The sequence below is a fragment of the Triticum urartu genome, chromosome 4A (genome assembly GCF_056163025.1).
Source record: "Triticum urartu cultivar PI428250 chromosome 4A, HENAU_Tu73, whole genome shotgun sequence".
NCBI classification, from domain to species: domain Eukaryota; kingdom Viridiplantae; phylum Streptophyta; class Magnoliopsida; order Poales; family Poaceae; genus Triticum; species Triticum urartu.
The window spans coordinates 114,653,346-114,671,540 of record NC_141876.1 but is presented as its reverse complement, the minus strand read 5'-3'; the positions used below and the strand labels follow the sequence as shown (position 1 = coordinate 114,671,540).

The 18,195-nt window shown below is 45.3% G+C and overlaps 1 pseudogene; it reads right to left on the bottom strand.

Annotated features, from left to right (window-relative positions):
- Positions 1–7,008: 7,008 nt before the first annotated feature.
- Positions 7,009–7,882, bottom strand: LOC147975039 (uncharacterized; annotated as a pseudogene).
- Positions 7,883–18,195: the final 10,313 nt, after the last annotated feature.

Genomic DNA, 18,195 nt, shown 5'->3' with positions numbered 1-18,195 from the left:
GGCAACTCATGACGACGTTTGCGTGGAGCAGGCGTATTGGGTAAGCCAGGGATAAGATCTTGAGACTCCTCGCTCCGGGTCGGGCGTCTTGACTCGTATTGCTGTTTCTTCAAAGGAAAGTTTGGATCCAAGTGAGCAAGAGGATGAGAAAATTTCACGTTCCGAATGACCCGCCGAGTTCTCTTTCTTGGCAAAGGTTCTGAGTTAGAGGAGACAGGGATTACCTCTGCAGCGTCAGCTTGGCTTGTCTCCATGTCATCCTGAGAAGAGTCGGCATCAATAAGTTGCATAAAAAGGCGACCAAGGGAGTCAAGTTCTACCTCCGAGTCATCTAGCTTGAGAAGATCTTCCGCTCTTGATTTTTTACGGCGGCCCGGACCATGGGCATTGGCTTTAAGCTTTTTGACCAGGGGCGGCTTGAAGTTTCTTTCTCCAGAATGGAGAGTCGACCTGTATTCAAATGAGCAGCAGAAATTTGAAATAAGGTGAACATTGACGAAAACATGACGAATGTTCATTAAAGACACTTATAGGTGGAGCCGCATTGAGCATGCATAAAGGGTTCACTCCTACTTTGCGGCAGTTTTCAGAGTCTCCCCAAGTAATGATTTAACCATAGTGGTGGCTTCCTCATCAGTCAAGGGCGTCTGGTTGTAGTGTTGAGGGTCCTTTGTGTTGCTTGTGTATTCACACATTAAGCTGTCGCGCCGGCTTAATGGCAAAATTCTCCACAAGACCCAATAATGGACCAGGTCTACTCCAGACAAGCCGTTGGCTACCAGGGCTCTTATCTTTGAAAATATGGTTGAGTACTTAGCCCGTTCTACAGCAGAGATACGATCTAGAAACGCATGGGTGGGGCTAAAGCCAGAAAGGGCGAAAACCCGAGGGGATTCTCACCAGCCGGATATGTGTCTTGACAATACAACCATGTGCAGTTCCAATCTTTGGGGTGACTAGGCAATATAGTTGCCGGAAAAATAATATCTCGTCGCCTCTGAATGAAAATTCCACCAAACACGAGACTAGGCCCATTGGTCATGTCTGTTTGGTGGTTCAGATAGAAATATTCTCTGAACAAATCAACTTCTGGCTCTTGTTGAAAGTACACTTCGTAGAAGACTTGAAAATTGCATATATTGTAAACAGAGTTGGGACACATGTCTTGAGGGTGAAGATTGTAAAAATGGAGAACATCCTAGAAGAATTTTGACCTAGGTGGCAAGAAGCTATGGAGGAGGTGATCCACAAAGATGATGACTTCACCTTCTTTAGGCTGAGGTCTAGTTTCAGCGTCTGGAACTCACCGGTGGATGGTATCCTTCGTTGGGAAGACTCCCATATCAACATACTCTTGGAGAGAAAGTTCAAAAACTTTAGAAGTGACCCAATCGCAAGAAGTGGGAGTCTTGGTCATGATTGGCGGTTTAAAAGCTTCGGCCTAGGAGCAAAAATATGGCGGGTCAAAATTACGGTGGTAAGCCGCATGATGATTACAGTGATAATTCAGTAGCAGCAAGCTGGTTATGGAGTGATTGGAACATGACGGGTTACAAATTTATGATTAAGTCGGCGGAAGATTGGCGGGTTACAAGATTGCAAATTTATTATTAAGGTGTCCAAACATTGAAGGGCGGATCAAACAACTACTGATTTCATTCTTCTCAGAATTTCACCAAGTGTTGGGCAAACAAGTTTCACAAATCATGCCTATAATTTTGGATCTACGGCAGTTCAAAAATAAAGAGTAATTGCTAAACCTAAAGCATGGCCGCGGAAGAACTAGTAAGCTAGGCATTGAATCTCAGGAGGAAAGGATGAATCTATGATTTGAGACAAACACCAATATTACTACCGCACGACTTCAATGTCATTTTAGATTGAGCTACGGTGGCGGATGGATGAACTACAATGAACTTAGACGAACACCGACGAACACCAACGAACTAGAGTGACCTAATGCATATTGAAAGTAAGAAAAAGATGGATACCTAGCGATGCTAATGAGTAGCGGAGGGGCACCGTGATTTTTGGTTACACTCAGGTTGATGCAGCGGCCTGGATGGAGTCGCTGAGGAAGGTCGACTGGGGCGGCGGAGCTCCGGCAGCGGCGGTCGACACAAGGAAGAATAAGAGAGAGGGGCGAGGGTACAAATGAAAAAGGAACCCCCCCCCCTCCCTATTTATAAGCAAAGAGTAAAATGGCATGCATGAAAATCAAGGAGGCAACATGATTATCTCCACAGTGCAGGCGCCTCAATTCTCGGACAGGTAGTTAATGCGAAAAGATCCATTGTGATGTCATGTTTTTTTACTTACTTCGCATGATGTCATAACAGGTTATGCTGGTTTATTTAAGTTTATTTTGCGTGACGTCATGGCGGGTTATAGTGGTTTATTCAAGGTTAAACTTTGGAAGGATGACTTGCCAACTGAAGCAGTGAAGATTGACATGAATAAGTTCAAATCAATATGGGGCCTAATGTTGGGGATACATCCCTGAGGTGTGACCTGCCCAGGAGGGGCTGGGTTACACCATTGGCAACTCAGCATGAAGAAGGCCTAAGTAGGCCCAATGAGACAAGACATGAATACAGTGGCTTACAAGCAAGCCTATTGAAGGCCCAAGACCCGGAAGTGTTTAAAGACCCGAAGGTGTGAACCGCCGGATGGTGACTTTCCTGGCAAGGCAAGTCGACTTAGAACCCGAGTCAGTTATGTTATGTGAACTCGACCTAGACTCTTGTAAACCGTCGGGCCTCGGCCTGTGTATATAAAGGCGAGACCTGGTGGCGGGTTAACTCAAGAAGCAATTGATCGGTAGCTAGGTCAAGCGATTTCGCTCCCTTGTAATCGATATCCAAGCAATACAACTAGAAGCGGGACGTAGGCTTTTACCTCATTGTGAGGGGCCGAAACTGCGTAAACCTTATGTCCTTTGTCCCGTTCAACCCCTTCAAGCGAACCTACGTTGCGATGGCTCCACAACTAAGTCCTTTCATAAGGGCATCTGCCGTGAAAAAACCACAACAACGAGGATTTCCTTCCCTCCTACAGATAAAAGTTTTTCTTTCCATCCACTTATCTTCATGATGATATGCTCTATCAAACATTGATAGCACACAGACTTATCCATACCCACATTAGCCAGTAACCCCAAAAATTTATCGTTGAGAGCTTCAGTCATAATATTGAGGGTTCTACAGAGTTGCTCCTTGATTTCCACTTTCGTATTTGGGCTGGAAATATGCTTGATTTATCAACAGTGACCAATTGCCCCGATGCTTTACAATACGATTCCGGAATGGTTTTGAAAGCCTCGACATTGCGAATATTTGGCTTCATCGGGATCAATGAGCCATCGGCGAAAAGAAGATTCGTAATAGATGGAGCCTCTCTACATACTTCCGCACCTTCAATTTTCCCACTCTCCTCCGCATGTGACAAGAGAGCGGTCAACTCTTCAGTACATAGCAAAATTAAATAAGGCGATAACGGGTCTCCTTGTCATAAACCTCTGGATGGCTTAATACTCTCATTTTCTTCCATATTAAATCTAGCTCGGTATTCAATAGTAGAAACACATTGCATAATAAACTTGACCTAACTCTCTTGGAAGCCTAATTTCAACATGATCTTCTTCAAGAAAACCAACTTAACCCATTCATAAGCTTTATGCATGTCTAGTTGAATCACACACAATCCTTCCTTTCATCCCTTTTATTTCTTATTTTGTGGAAACATTCATAGGCCACTAAAACATTACCAATAATCATTCGTGCAGGTACAGAAGCACTCTATGTCGGGCTAATAATTTCTGGAAGAAATACCTTCAATTGAGCATCCACCATTTTGGATATAACCTTGTACACAGCATTACACATGCTAATTGGTCTGAACTGAGATACCTTATTTGATGAATTAACCTTCGGGGTGATCACTATCGCAGTATCATTCCAGCCTTTCGGGATAGTACACGTATTCACCGCCTGCAGCACTTCTTGGACGAGATCACCCCCAAGCATAGGCCAAAATATTTTATAAAAAATAGCATGGAGACCATCAGGGCCCGGGGCCTTTAACTCTCCTATGTCAAAAAGAGCTTTTCAGACATCATCGGTCATATAAGGTGCCAGGAGGGCATTATTCATCTCATCTGACACTCTTTTCCTAACGAGAGATAGAATTTCCATATTCGGTTGCAACACTTCAGAGGCAAAAAGGTTTGAGAAATATCTCTTTATATGGTTGTTTAATTCCACTCCTTGTTGCCAAACACCAGCATCATCAAGAAGTTTTTCAATGTTATTCCTTTTCTTCCTAGCCGTTGCAGCATTATGAAAAAAAGATGTATTACAATCTCCATTCATCAACCAATTAGCTCTTCCTCTTTGTAGCCAAAAAAATTATCCTCTTAATCTAACAAATTCTGGATCAGAACAAGAACTTCCTTCTAGCGAGAGCGAGATTCCGCATTCATAGGTCCCCGCCTCAATTTTTCGAGCTCTTTTTTTAATTTACTTATTCTTCTATTTGGTCCTTTTAGAGTCTCTCAGTCCCAGGTGTAAATCAGCATGCACTGCCCGTGTACGTGCAACAAGAGATAGGTCAACACCCACTAGTTTGGCCTTTTCCCATGTTGTCCGCACAACTTCTCCAATCGTCTCCTCTTTGAGCAATCTGGCCTGAAATTGCTTCACACGGATTTTGGGGATATTAAAGATATTCTCATCATAAAATTGTGTGTCAAGGATTAAGGGACAGTGATTAGAATGCACATGTTCCTCATAGATGATGCCCACCTTTGGGAATTTATTTGACCATTCCACATTGCATACAACCCTATCAAGTCTCTCCCTAATCTCCCCTCTCCTCCAAGTGAAATAGTTGCCAACATATCCCAAATCATGTAACCCACACTCTCCCAAACAATTCCAAAACTCTTACATCATTGCATTTGGTCTTGGGTTACCTCCGTCCTTTTCATGAGAATACATAATGTCATTAAAATCACCAAGAACAACCCATGGGTACAAGCCATTAGAATGTAAAGTGTGAAGGTCAGTCCAAGATAAATGTTTTTCATTCTGATGTCACTTGAAGCTACGTCGGTATTTCCCCAAAGAGGAAGGGATGATGCAACGCAATGGCGGTAGGTATTTCCCTCAGATATGAAACCAAGGTTATCGAACCAGTAGGAGAACCAAGCAACACAGTGTAAACAATACCTGCACACAGATAGCAAATCCTCGCAACTCGACGTGTTAAAGGGGTTGTCAATCCCTTTCGGGGTACGGCGCCTCAGGATAGGCAAACGGACGTGAGATAAATTTGTAGTAGATTGATAGATCGAACGCCAAATAAAATAAATAAGGGAAAATTGCAGCAAAGTATTTTTGGGTTTTTGGATTAATAGATCTGAAAATAAATGCAAGAGAAAAGTAGATCGCAAAGGCAAATATATGAGAAAGAAGACCCGGGGGTCGTAGGTTTCACTAGTGGCTTTTCTCGAGAAAAATAGCAAACAATGGGTTAACAAATTACTGTTGGGAAATTGATAGAACCTCAAATAATTATGATGATATCCAAGCAATGATCATTATATAGGCATCACGTCCAAGATTAGTAGACCGACTCCTGCCTGCATCTACTACTATTACTCCACACATCGGCCGCTATCCAGCATGCATCTAGTGTATTAAGTTCATGGAGAAACGAAGAAATGCAATAAGAACGATGACATGATGTAGACAAGATCTATCTATGTAGAGATAGACCCCATCATTTTATCCTTAGTAGCAACGATACATACGTGTCGTTTCCCTTTCTGTCACTGGGATCAAGCACCGTAAGATCGAACCCACTACAAAGCACCTCTTCCCATTGCAAGATAAATAGATCAAGTTGGCCAAATAAAACCCAAATATCGGAGAATAAATACGAGGCTATAAGCAATCATGCATATAAGAGATCAAAGAAACTCAAATAACTTTCATGGATATAAAAAGATAGATCTGATCATAAACTCAAAGTTCATCGATCCCAACAAACACACTGCAAAAGAGTTACATCATATGAATCTCCAAGAGACCATTGTATTGAGAATAAAGAGAGAGATGAAGCCATCTAGCTACTAACTGCGGACCCGAAGGTCTACAAAGAACTACCCATGCATCATCAGAGAGGAACCAATGGAGGTGGTGAACCCCATCTGAGATGGTGTCTAGATTGGATCAGGTGGTTCTGGACTCTCCAGTGGCTGGATGAATATTTCGTCGACTCCCCTAGGGTTCTGGGATTTTTGCGGTATTTATAGAGCAAAGAGGCAGTCCGGGGGCACTCGAGGTGGGCACAACCCACCAGGGCACGCCTGGGCGTCCTGGCACGCCTTGGTGGGTTGTGCCCCCCTTGGGGCACCCCCCAAGCGCAGCCAGGGCCCGTTGTGTTCCTTTTGGCCCATAAAAATTCTCCGTAAAGTTTCGTGGCATTTGGACTTCGTCTAATATTGATTTTCTGCGATGTAAAAAACATGGGAAAAACAGGAACTGGCACTTGGCACTATGTCAATAGGTTAGTACCAAAAAAATGATATAAAATGACTATAAAATGATTATAAAACATGCAAGATTGATAATATAACAGCATGGAACAATAAAAAAATATGGATACGTTGGAGACGTATCACATTCCAAGCCAGATGACCATAAAACCCCGTAAAGCGCCAGTCCACATTATTCTCATTCATAAATATTACATCAATAAAATATAGAGACAAATAGTTCAATTCAAATTTATTCTCCTTTTGATAATATAATCCAAGTCCACCAGCCTTACCATCACTCTCTGATAAAAACATGGAATTAAAACCTAATTTACAATGTAGCTCGTCAGCCTTTATTTTATTTAAGTGTGATTCTATAAAAAAAACTAGCTCTGAGTGCAGCCGTCCTTGGAGCTCCAAGAGCTCGCAAAATGTCATGGGGGAGAGCATACCACGGTAGTTCCATCCTAAGATTTCCATTTGGCCTGGTGGACCTCATCCTCGAAGGCCACCGATGCGCCATTATCTCCCTTCTCTTCTCCAACTGACTCCCCTCTCTATTATACATACTCCTCCTTCTCTTCTAACTCCTTCGCAACATGTGTAACAACACCATCAACATCCTTCACCATTTCCACTCTACCGGTTCATAAACATTTAGAAGAAACACTCACATCATCGTATAGTAATCGCTCATAACTATCCAGCGCTTTCTCAAAAGAAAATTATAAATCACCTCCTGTACATGGAGTGTCATGTCTGTGTCTTCTTTTTTTTGCCTATTACTATCTTGCGAGCATCCTCTGCTCACTCACTCCTTCTTTCCCTTTTCTCTTTCCTCTCCATCCTCTTTAGTTAGCCCTGCATATGATTCTTATTAGCACTAAATTTGACCAATACACTATCATCCACGGTGTCAACCACAGCCACAGATGTCAAAAGCCTCGCAGCAACAGCGCCTGTCAGGGCCTCTAGTACACCCGGCTGGAACAGTAATTGGTCCTGAAGATTCGCGGCTATAGAAAAACACTTAACAAACCCTCCTGCTGCTCCATTGGCAAGGACGGGCACACCCAGGAGCAGGCCCTCCAGGCCACTAGTGCACCGCAAGTGAGACGCATCAGCAATAGCAGTGTTGGGGACACTAGGGTCCCCCAGCCGCTGCTGTACAGAGCCCCCTGGGCAAGAAGCCCGCCCATGAGCAGACTACCTTGGCCCTCCTGGCCAGTAGTATACTACCGGCAAACAGCAGCTGGTACAGCAGTTTGGAGGTGTTGGATCCCCCTGGCTGAACCAATTAGGGCCCTCCTGGCCAAACATCACACCCGTTTGGCTGTGCATTAGGGACGTCAGCCCTTGGCCCTCCTAGCCAAGGCAAGCAGGTGCCTCCAGCGCTACAACCTAGCCCTCCTGACTGAGCGCAACACCGAAAGGAGTCGATGAAGGAGCCTCTGATGCCCGGTCCTCCTGGCCGAGCGGGAAGCTAGGTGGGGCCGCCTTTGTCACTACAGTCACGTCCTTGTCGAAAACCATGCCCGCTCACCGCCTTGGCCGCCTTGACCATGACACCCTCCATAGCATTTGACTTGTTTTTCTTGTCGGGTGCGATGAACGAAGACTTCTCACCTCGAGGGAAGCTTCCAAAGATAAACTCTCTCTTGTGTGACCCTTGACCCTTCCAATAGGCATCTACACTAAGATTTTTTAGGTAGATTGCTACTCTTTTTTCTTTTGGAATCCTACATAAGCGCTCGGGTGTATGTCCTATAAGCCCACAACACTCACAATACAGAGGTAGTTTTTCATATGGAACAACATATCCAACTTTCTTGGAGCTACCTAACGGAGTAAACTCTACATTGTTCTTGAGCGGCTCATGCAAGAAGATCCCCACACGCACTCGCGGGGAATTTTTCAACTATGACATGATTACGGTGCGACACATCCACCACTTCCCTGAGCTGATACCCGAAAGCCCATCCCATACTCTCCATCTTGAGCTCGAAATGTACATGACAAACATGGGCCCAAATGGGCATGACCCCAAGGTCTATCTCTACCGGGTCGCCCTTGCCGTCGAACTCGGTGAAGATGATGTCATCCCGTTTGTATTGCCACAGTTGTGCCTTGAGCACAAATCGTTGATCCCCCTCGGAGGTGTAGTTGAGGACAAAGTGTCCGTCCTTGCTGGCCACATCTTGAACGATGGTCGTACCCTGAAGCTGCCACGCCCTGGAGTTTCGGAGCTCATAGACGATGGATCGTGGGTTCACTTGGAAAGGTGGCAAGAAGTGTCCAACCACCACGAAGCCAGAGACGACCTTCCTAGCAGCCTCCATGTCGACAACGAGAGGAGGAGCCTCGCCCGAGGAGCGCCTCGTCGCCGACTTCCCCTTGTGCTTAGCCGCCGTACGACCAAGAAGGGGATCCTCACCCCTAGATGCCACGTGAGTCCATGCCGCTGCCATCGATTCCATCTCACCTATAGTACTCACCACCCCCTCTTTGTCTCTATCCCCACAACCCCCCTTAGCATCACCCTTGCTCAGCATGGGACACACTGTCTGAGCAAAGGAGAGAAGAACCGAGCCCCTCTCTGCTACTGCTTCCTGTGAAGAACAGGGCACCTCCTCCTACGGAAGAAATAGACTCTTCCTTCTCTCTAATCGCATAGGTAATTATGAAGTTGAAGCACACACAGTACTGCAGGATGCTGCTAACGCGACACTACGATCAGAGACCCTTTGACAAAACTATGTGCGATGCCATAATCGAAAACGGTGGTGTAAAAAACCATCAAAAAAAGGTGCAAAATGTTTGCGATGGAGGATGCATCAAACACAGTTCAGATTTTAGTTGCGTGTGCGATGTGGGGCATACGGTTCAGCTCAATTAACTGTTTGCGATGAGGAGGAACAAAAGAAACGAGCAGCCAGATGAAGGTGTGTGCGATGTACAGCATACAGTTCACTCGGATGAACTGTTTGTGATTGGGCAACACAAAAGAAACAATCAGCCAGATCAAAGGTGTGTGTGATATACGTCATGCGGTTCACTTGGATGAACTGTTTGCGTTGAGACATGAGAACATAAATGGTTCAAATGAACAAGATGTGTGTGATACGAGGCAAACAGGTCTATAATCGGAAACGTGTGCGAAGACCGATAACAACACAGACGATTACTGCTAACAAGTCGTGTGTGTTGTGAGAAAACGATTGCTGGTATAAAATTGTGAGTGATTGATGAAAACATCACCGATAGGTTCCATTGTTTAGTCCGTGTGCGATGTGATTTTCTTTGTCCGCACAACATCTACGCTCTGTCTACAAAGCATCAACATATATACTTAAAAATAAAGCATTGCATAACCAAATTAAGCATACAATTACACAAGTGACTACACACATAACATTTCCACACACCAAAGTAAGCAATTACATGCATACTATAGTAGGAGAAACGAGGATCTAATCATCTACTTATTGTTGCGACGACGCTTGCCATTGCTCTGCTTCCGGCTGGATCCCTGGCCGTTTTGGGGAAGGAGGCACTTCCTCATGTCAACGATCCGCCTGTACATGTCGTAGCTCATGTACGCCTCCTTGGCCGCGTACACGACGTGAGCTTTGTCGAGTTTCTCCATTCAGGCCGAGTGCCCGGCACACTTGTCCTTGTTGCATGAATCCTTCATGTCTCTGTAGTAGGGGTAGATGATGGCCTCGGCGAGGTGAACCAGTGAGTCATTCTCATGCTCCTTGCTACCCCAGATCTTGTATTGGCCCTGGATGTCGACAAGATTCTGGCAGGTAATGCCCGAATTCTCGAGCGTCTTTACATCATTGGTGACGTCCACCATAGCGAACATGTAGTGGGGGCTGTTGACAAACCTGGCAAAACGCTCGCAAGGCCTTGTGGCCAAGTAGTAGTGGTAGACGAGGACGTGGTGGCGCATGCACATCTAGGCGACGGCGACCTTGGGACGAGACCCGGCATGAGCGCGGGTGTACTCGAGGTCGAACCCGACCACCTTGTACTTCTCTACGGCAAGCAACAGCTCCATGATGTGGATGGAGTGCTCCACCCAGACCAGGTCGTTGTTGTACACCGTCGAGAGGTCCATGAACCTTCTGTGGGTGTCCACCATGGCACGCATGCTGAACTGCTGCTCGTCGTCGGCAGCAGCTCGGAGCGCCATTGGAGCCGCGCGGGATACCCTCCAAGAATTTCTCGTGGTGGGTGTGCTTCTTGCAATGGTGGGGCACGCTCGAAAGGTTGAAGAGACACAAGGGTTAAATGGCCGCTGTAATAAATGGGGGCCGGACGGCCTGTAATCATCATGTCTTGTCACGGCGTTCATTGCGGAGGATTCCAGTGCACGCTTGACAACACTGCACCGCACGCGTGGGCTCGAGAGGCGCCAAATGTATCGTCGGTGAGCCTGTTCCTGCACTACCGTGCTGTTTACCGTGCAAGCTTCCCGTCTGGCTAGTTTGGCCACGCGTGGGTGTTTATTGGCAAAAGGCTTTGTAAAAACGAAGTGTGTGGAATGACTTCGATCATAACTTTACCCGTGGGTGATGAGGTCAAAGTTACACAGAAGGGTGATGATGGACACTCGAGTGCGGTAATTAATTCTACGCTCTACAATGCACATGGTGGAAGAAACCAACTGTGTGCAATAATGTCGAAGATCGCAGTCGAGTTAGCTATACAGATCGTGTGCTGTGAGATCGACAAGGTAAACTTATTTGAGAATGGTTAATAAAATCTAAGACCATTGCATATTAAGGTCAAAATAGTGCTAGCAATATACAAGTCTCATACGATGCCATTTCAATGATTGTACCACAAAAGCTCGAAATGTTACAAGGTTCAAATTCCAGAGTTATATGGCTCAAATTCGAAGATTACAAGGTTCAAACTGATATTAGAAATGAAATTCAGCTCATCAGCTGCAAACGCTCGCGTTGATCCGCTGAACATGGATATCAAAGAGGTTAAAACTAATTCACCACTTCTAAGTCTGTTTCAAAACCTCTCAATTTTTGCAAAGGGTTCAGCCACTGAGAAATCATGTATGGGGTTGACACGATGACTTCCGATTACTCTGTCATCTGAAGTTCCAAAGCGAAATTCAGCACTTTTGGAGCCTACTCCATTCTGTCGCAGGCGCCGGCGCTGATCAACAAACCATTCATTTTTGCGAAATAAATGTAGGGCAAACCTCATTTCCTTCAGCACCCTTGCTCTGACAACAAAGAACCTGGTGAATATAATCTTCGGTAAGGTCCCTCGGTAGGAGTTCAAAGTAATTTCTGAGAGATGCAGATCTAGGCATTCGACGTGATTGTTATACTGTATCACATTATCCACCATTGGGCCTAATCTTATCTGCAAAATAAGAAAATGTGTTAGTGCCTACATGCAGTTTTGAACATTACTACAGGCCTATTTGGTTTGCAGGATTTGTAAAATGCAGTAACATGCCATCTTTGATCTGACATGATTAACATGGGCATTTGATTACATTCTAGAAAAATGTAGCCTTCTTCACAAGAGGTTGGATTGGATGAAAAGTTCCCTAAGAAAACTAGTACAGATGAATCCAAAGGAGAAATGCTTATTGATTGTAACCATATGGATCAAGCAACCAATATGGGGGGGGGGACATGTATGTACTGAAATCCTCCAAAAGAACCTTCAGAAATTGTAGTACATTGTCATTGTAAATTTGGAAAAAGGTGTCACAAATTGAACTCCCTTATGGTTAACATTTAACAGGAAAGGAACATCACCTCGATATATAGCTCCTCCAGGCACGGAAAGCATCTCAGGAAACTGACAACTTGCTCTAGGTTGGGGCCGATAGATTCTAGTGCCAAGACCTTCACTGTGCACAGTTTTAGGGTCAAGCTTGTGGGAATCATTTTCTGAATGACAGACGAACAAATATCTTCAAAATTAGAAATAATGTTAATTCGTAGAAGGAGAAGTAGAAGGCGGCTGTTGTACCTGAACGGGTGTGGATCCCATAACAAGTTTGGAATATTTGTCAGACGAGTAGCCCAACACTGTCAATTTCGGTGCAGAAATGACATTGATTCTTGTTGAACCTTCTTGATCAACTACAAGTAATCTCTCAAGTGCAGGTGTGTCCTCAATGACCATACCGTGGTACACATCTTGTTATGTCTTCCTGCCGCACCAGCAACACACATAAATAGTCCGGAGAGTCATGGAGGTGATGTGGAAGGTACTCAACCCATTGATCGCCTGAAGACGAAGGTACTCAAGTGCAGTATAGCCACGGAGCAGGCGCTCCATGTCACCATTTGAGAGGCAGACGGCGACGAGCTCCGGATGTTTCAGTCGTGGTAGAGTAAGAGCGGGCGCGTCATTAAGGGGGGAAATGGCAGTTTCTGAACTTTTCGACACGCAGCATGGGCGCGAGGCGGAGTGCAGACGTTGGCAGTGACCGCATATGCCCATCATCAAAAGTGAGCTCCTCGAGCTGATCTAGGGCGGGGGATCGGAACCAGTCGTAAAGCTTGGCTAGGTCCTTGCCGTTGGCACTGAACTTTCCCATTCTGATGCCTTTGGTTGGGCCAAGGTGATTGCCGAGGATCTTGGAGAACGCATCCAAGCTTTTGCGATAGCCATGGCAGAGCTCGTGGGTGTCGATGAGGTCAAGAGGGCTGGAGTTCCATAGGGGGCGCCCCCGCCGGGAAAGGACGGTTGTTCGCGCCCCATATTTGATTGGGAGGAGGGAGATGATGACTCTCAACATATCATCGGGGAGGCTGCTGATGAAGTCTAGGCCTACTGGAGTCGCTTGCGGTTCTAGCTCGCCCTACCTCCGCTTGTTGGCAGCCCCGTTCTCCACCTCCGGAGTCTCCTTGTCAGCGGTGCTTTCTGATAGAAATGGGAGTACAGAGAATATTTAGTTAAAACTGGGCAATAGAAAAGTGTATTGGTAACTAGAAGTTATTAGGTGGGAATATAGTAGGAAAAGGGAATAACAATTGGTTGCTTAAATACTACACAATTCATTTGACATTGCTGGGTAGGTCAACATGCAGATAGTTGAAAAGAAAACTTACTTCGAACAAAGTCTGGACAGATGATTTTGTTAGGGAAGTTAGCATATATCTCATGACCAGGCCCTTTTATGCGCAGTGCAATTTTAGTGCCAGCTTTCAGTACATAAAACTTAGAAATTTCTTTCCAAAAGCTAGTGCCAAAATAGGAGTCACCATGTTCATCAAGTCTTACAGTAGAAACAATTGTAAATCCATGGTTTGTGTGCAGTATGACATCCGTGGAGCCTTGATCTATGTAAAGGGAAAAATTGTGCACCACATAATTTGTTGCATAGCAAGGGATGTGCTGCAAAAAATCGTAGGATTGTTAAAGAAAATATGGTAACATGCAAATATGGGCCCAAATTGAAAGAACTGTACAGCAGTTGAAATTGAAGAACAAAAATCTATAATTAAACAAATAGGGTAAACATGATGTCATGGAAATATGAGAGTAATCGAAAGAATAATACATCATTAATTTACCTAATATAGAAAGAAGAGGGGAAAATCCCCTTTGACATATATGGTGCATATGGCACCTTTTATCCAAATGTAGCAATATTTAGAATATGTTCAGGAAAGTAGGTCATGCCAACCGATTTAGGGTGAGATTGAACATACCACGCGCGTCCTCAAGTTATCTAATACGGTGAGATGGAATCTCTGGCGGAGGTCGCAAAGTCCTGAAGTGTCGGCACACTGTACATTTTATGAATGAAAGAAAACCCTCAAATCAGCTCGAATAAAAATGAATTCGCGATGATTTCCGCCGGGTGATTAAAGGAGGCAGATGAAGTGGGATAAGAGATGAGATAATATCTCATTAAATTAGTTACCTTGTCTTCCATGAGAAAGAACCCTCAATACGGCAGATTCCGCAACCGAGCGGAGCTAGTTCGACCGCGAGCAGCATCGAGAAAGTCGATGGCAATAGGTGGCGGCAAGCGGAAGTGGCGAAATGCGGTGGGCTTTGCCGGCAGCCTGGCGGCGGCGGCAGGTGTCGAGCTAAGTGTTTACCGCCGCGATAGGCGGTGCCATGGCATAGACGCGGAGGAGCTTGTGCAGGTGTAAATGGGGAATGTACCGGAGGGGTGGCGTGCGGGGTGAGGGTTTTTGTGACGTGGGGATGGTGAGGGTTTTCTTTTTTCTTTTTTGAATTGGGTGGTGAGGGTTTTCTGTCCCACAAAGAATTTTGGGGGCGACGGATTGCTAGAGCGAACCGTGTGTGATTGACGCAATAGGCAAAATGAAAGTCATTGCACACGGTTCCAATTTTGGAAACCGTGTGTGATTGACATACTACCTCCGTCCTGGTTTATTGGTCCCCCTTTGTAATTTTTACCAAACTTTGACCAAATATTTAACATACTCAGACATAGATAATAAGCGTACATGTATATAAGCATAGTTCAACCATAAGTACATAGTTCAACCATCTTTAAGCATACTCATCTCACATGCCGGCACGATCCTGAAGCTTCTCCAGGTACTCGGCGCACGCATCGTGGGCCACCCTGGGAGAATACTTCTGCTTGAAGGAGCCAACATCCCGTCCACTTGCATGCGCCAGAACACTTAGATACGCGTCATGGAGCTTCAGGTTGCAAAATGGGCATCCATAGCCGTCGTTCCAAGTTCTAATACACATGTTATGCATTCCCGCATAAAGCTTCCTCGGGATTTGCCTCTTGTACCTCCTCTGGTCATCTTCATCCTCGTTGTCCACATCGTCAGACAGCACCTATACAAATAGTAAAACAAATTTGGCATCAAATCAATGATTACATGTCATGAAGTAGGATTAGGAATTTATGGCTATTTATTTTTACATATCTAGAGATTATGGTTCGATTTTTAAGCACAGACGTCTATGTATAGACCAATCTTGAAGAAAATAATGGCACAAACATATGTAAGTCATTCAAAAACAATTGTCAAGTCCTGGCTAGGAATTATTAGCACGAACACTAACCCTAGTCGGATTACTAGCAGAAATCATTTGCACAGATGAAACAACTAATCACTTATCACTTGTACCATTCAAACAATCAATACACTACACGGATCTAACAAAACTTACTCAGATTTCATGGATTGGGAGAACATAACCATAGGATTTCTATTCCAAAAAGAGGGAGGTAGGAGTAACCAGAGAAACCCTATGATCTATTTGACACATAAATGGGTATAGATGACTAACCAGCTGTCTGTCAGAGTCGGAGTAGTCGCCGGAGTGGTCGCCGGAGTCATCGCTGGAGTGGTCGTCGGAGTTGGTGTGGAACTCCGCCTCCGATTGTGGAAGCTCGACGACGTCAGAGTGCAGCGATAACTTGCCGGAGGTGACGGCAACCTCTATCTCCATCTCCACGTCGTGCTCTGGTGCTTTGGCAGCCCCGGCGTCGCCACTCCCTCCGATGGGGCGCTTCGGCGGCATCCTCATACACTGATGGCTTTGAGGACTGGGAGCGGCGTCGAGGATGCAAGGAGAGAGAGAGAGGATTGTATGTGTGGCGAGGATGGGGGATGCGGCCGCTCGGGCGCACCATTAATATGGAGTAGTGGTAGTTGTGGGAGAGAGGCGGGCAGCGGTCAAACCGATGGCTCGCCTCCCGGTGAGCCTGCACACTGGACTACTGGCATGCCTACCAAAGCTTCACACAGCTACTCACACGCCTCCCGGAGACACTATGCAGCGAGCACGCCTCCATCAATTCACACACCTGCACGCACGCCTCCACATCTGCCTGCGCGGCGGACTACTCGCATGCGTCCCGTCAACTCACGCCTGCTCACACGGCACACGGGTCGCGCGGCGACACGTATATTGTTTTTCTATTTGGATTTAATGCTACCGCTTTATTGCTTAACCGAAGCATGGCACGTATCCATTGTTGGTCTAACGCTCACGGTTCGAATAAATAATCCGTTTGGGAGATGGTTCCCAATTATTAATAATTTGCCGTCTGTAATTAGATAAAGATTACATCAAAACTGGTCTCAAATTTGACCCAAAAAAGTACAATGCCACTTTGTATTGGTGTCCATATGACAACACGATAAGTTTCATGAACTTCAAATAAGTTTTGGATGTAGTAGAATTTAAAAATCAAGATTCTCAATGTTTGAAATTTGTTGCACGGGGAGTAAACATGCACCCAGTAAGACACAAGTGTTTTTGCAATCCATTTAGGTGCACTGTCACGTGTGCATGTAGCTCAAATTTGATTTTTGCACATTATACCCGTAAAAAATCAATCAATTAATGTACTAAAACGTCTTAATGAACTCTGATTTTTTTTAAATTAAAACGTCCCTCCTTTGGTAACATATATGTTCACCGCGGGATAATTAATTTAACATGCATCATAGTTGCGGTGGATTTGTGGTGTGTGTGTGGCTGTGTGCGTCTGAGGGTGGCGGGTGGCTCGCAGTACACTATGAGTTGTGAGCCACCGTGTGGGTTGGCCGTTTTGTTAGGCAGGCCGGTGCCACATCAAAGTCGTGAAATCATTATTTAAAACATTACACAACCCTTTCGTACATACATGTTTTGGCCACATGCAGTCAATGGTTGTCCTACGCGACACTCGATACTCACGTGTGACGCTTTCTGTGGGCCTGCGAGGTCGTCTTCCATCACTTTGACGAACAGCCGGCAGTGAGGTTAATTTGACCAGCAATGTAGAATCTTTTTTGTTTGTGTTATGGTGGTATATAGTACGCGTCGAAGAGGTGTGAGGGGACTAGCATATATACTATACGTGCGCGTCCGTGAACAAGCACACCTCACTTAGTGTTGGGACTTTTTGGTTTCCGAGGCACGTGCTACATCAAAATTGTGAAATTGGCTATTCAAACATCACACAACACCTTTTTGGGCCACATGCATATCCTAGCTAGGACACTCACGTGTGACGCTTCCATCTGTGGGCCCACGAGGCCATCGTCGATGCATGCATGCATCACTTTGACCTACATCGGGAAAGGTTAATTAATTTCACCATCGATGAGAATTCTTTTCGGTTGTACATATATTACGGTAGGAGCATATAGTATGCGGTGAAGAGGGGGGAAGGGGACCATCATATGTAGTACGCATGATGAACCTTGCTCTATGTGGGTGCATGGTTTACGGTTTTTGAGGCATGTGGCACATCAAAGTTGTGCATTTTGGGTATTCAACATATATATGTTTGGCCCGCATGCAAAGCGGTGGTGGTTGTCCTCTCGCACCCACTTAAGCGGTTATCAACGATATCGATGCCTTCCATCTGTGGGCCCGCTTGGTCCATCACTACTTTTTGCCTAACAACAAGAGAGGTTGATTTGACTTAGGAGGGGATTGTTATTTTTGCTCTGGGATGACATGCATGATACAGTTTGAGCACACACACATGCATGTGTACGCATGAATCCCTCCCATCGAGTCGAATGGCTAGTACAACGACACATCATGAACCAATCTCGCTTTGTGTGGGGAGCTAGTGTACGATTTTTTATGCATGCGCCACATCAATGTTGTGTATTCAAACATGCATGCACGCATCACCTCCATACATATGCATGTAG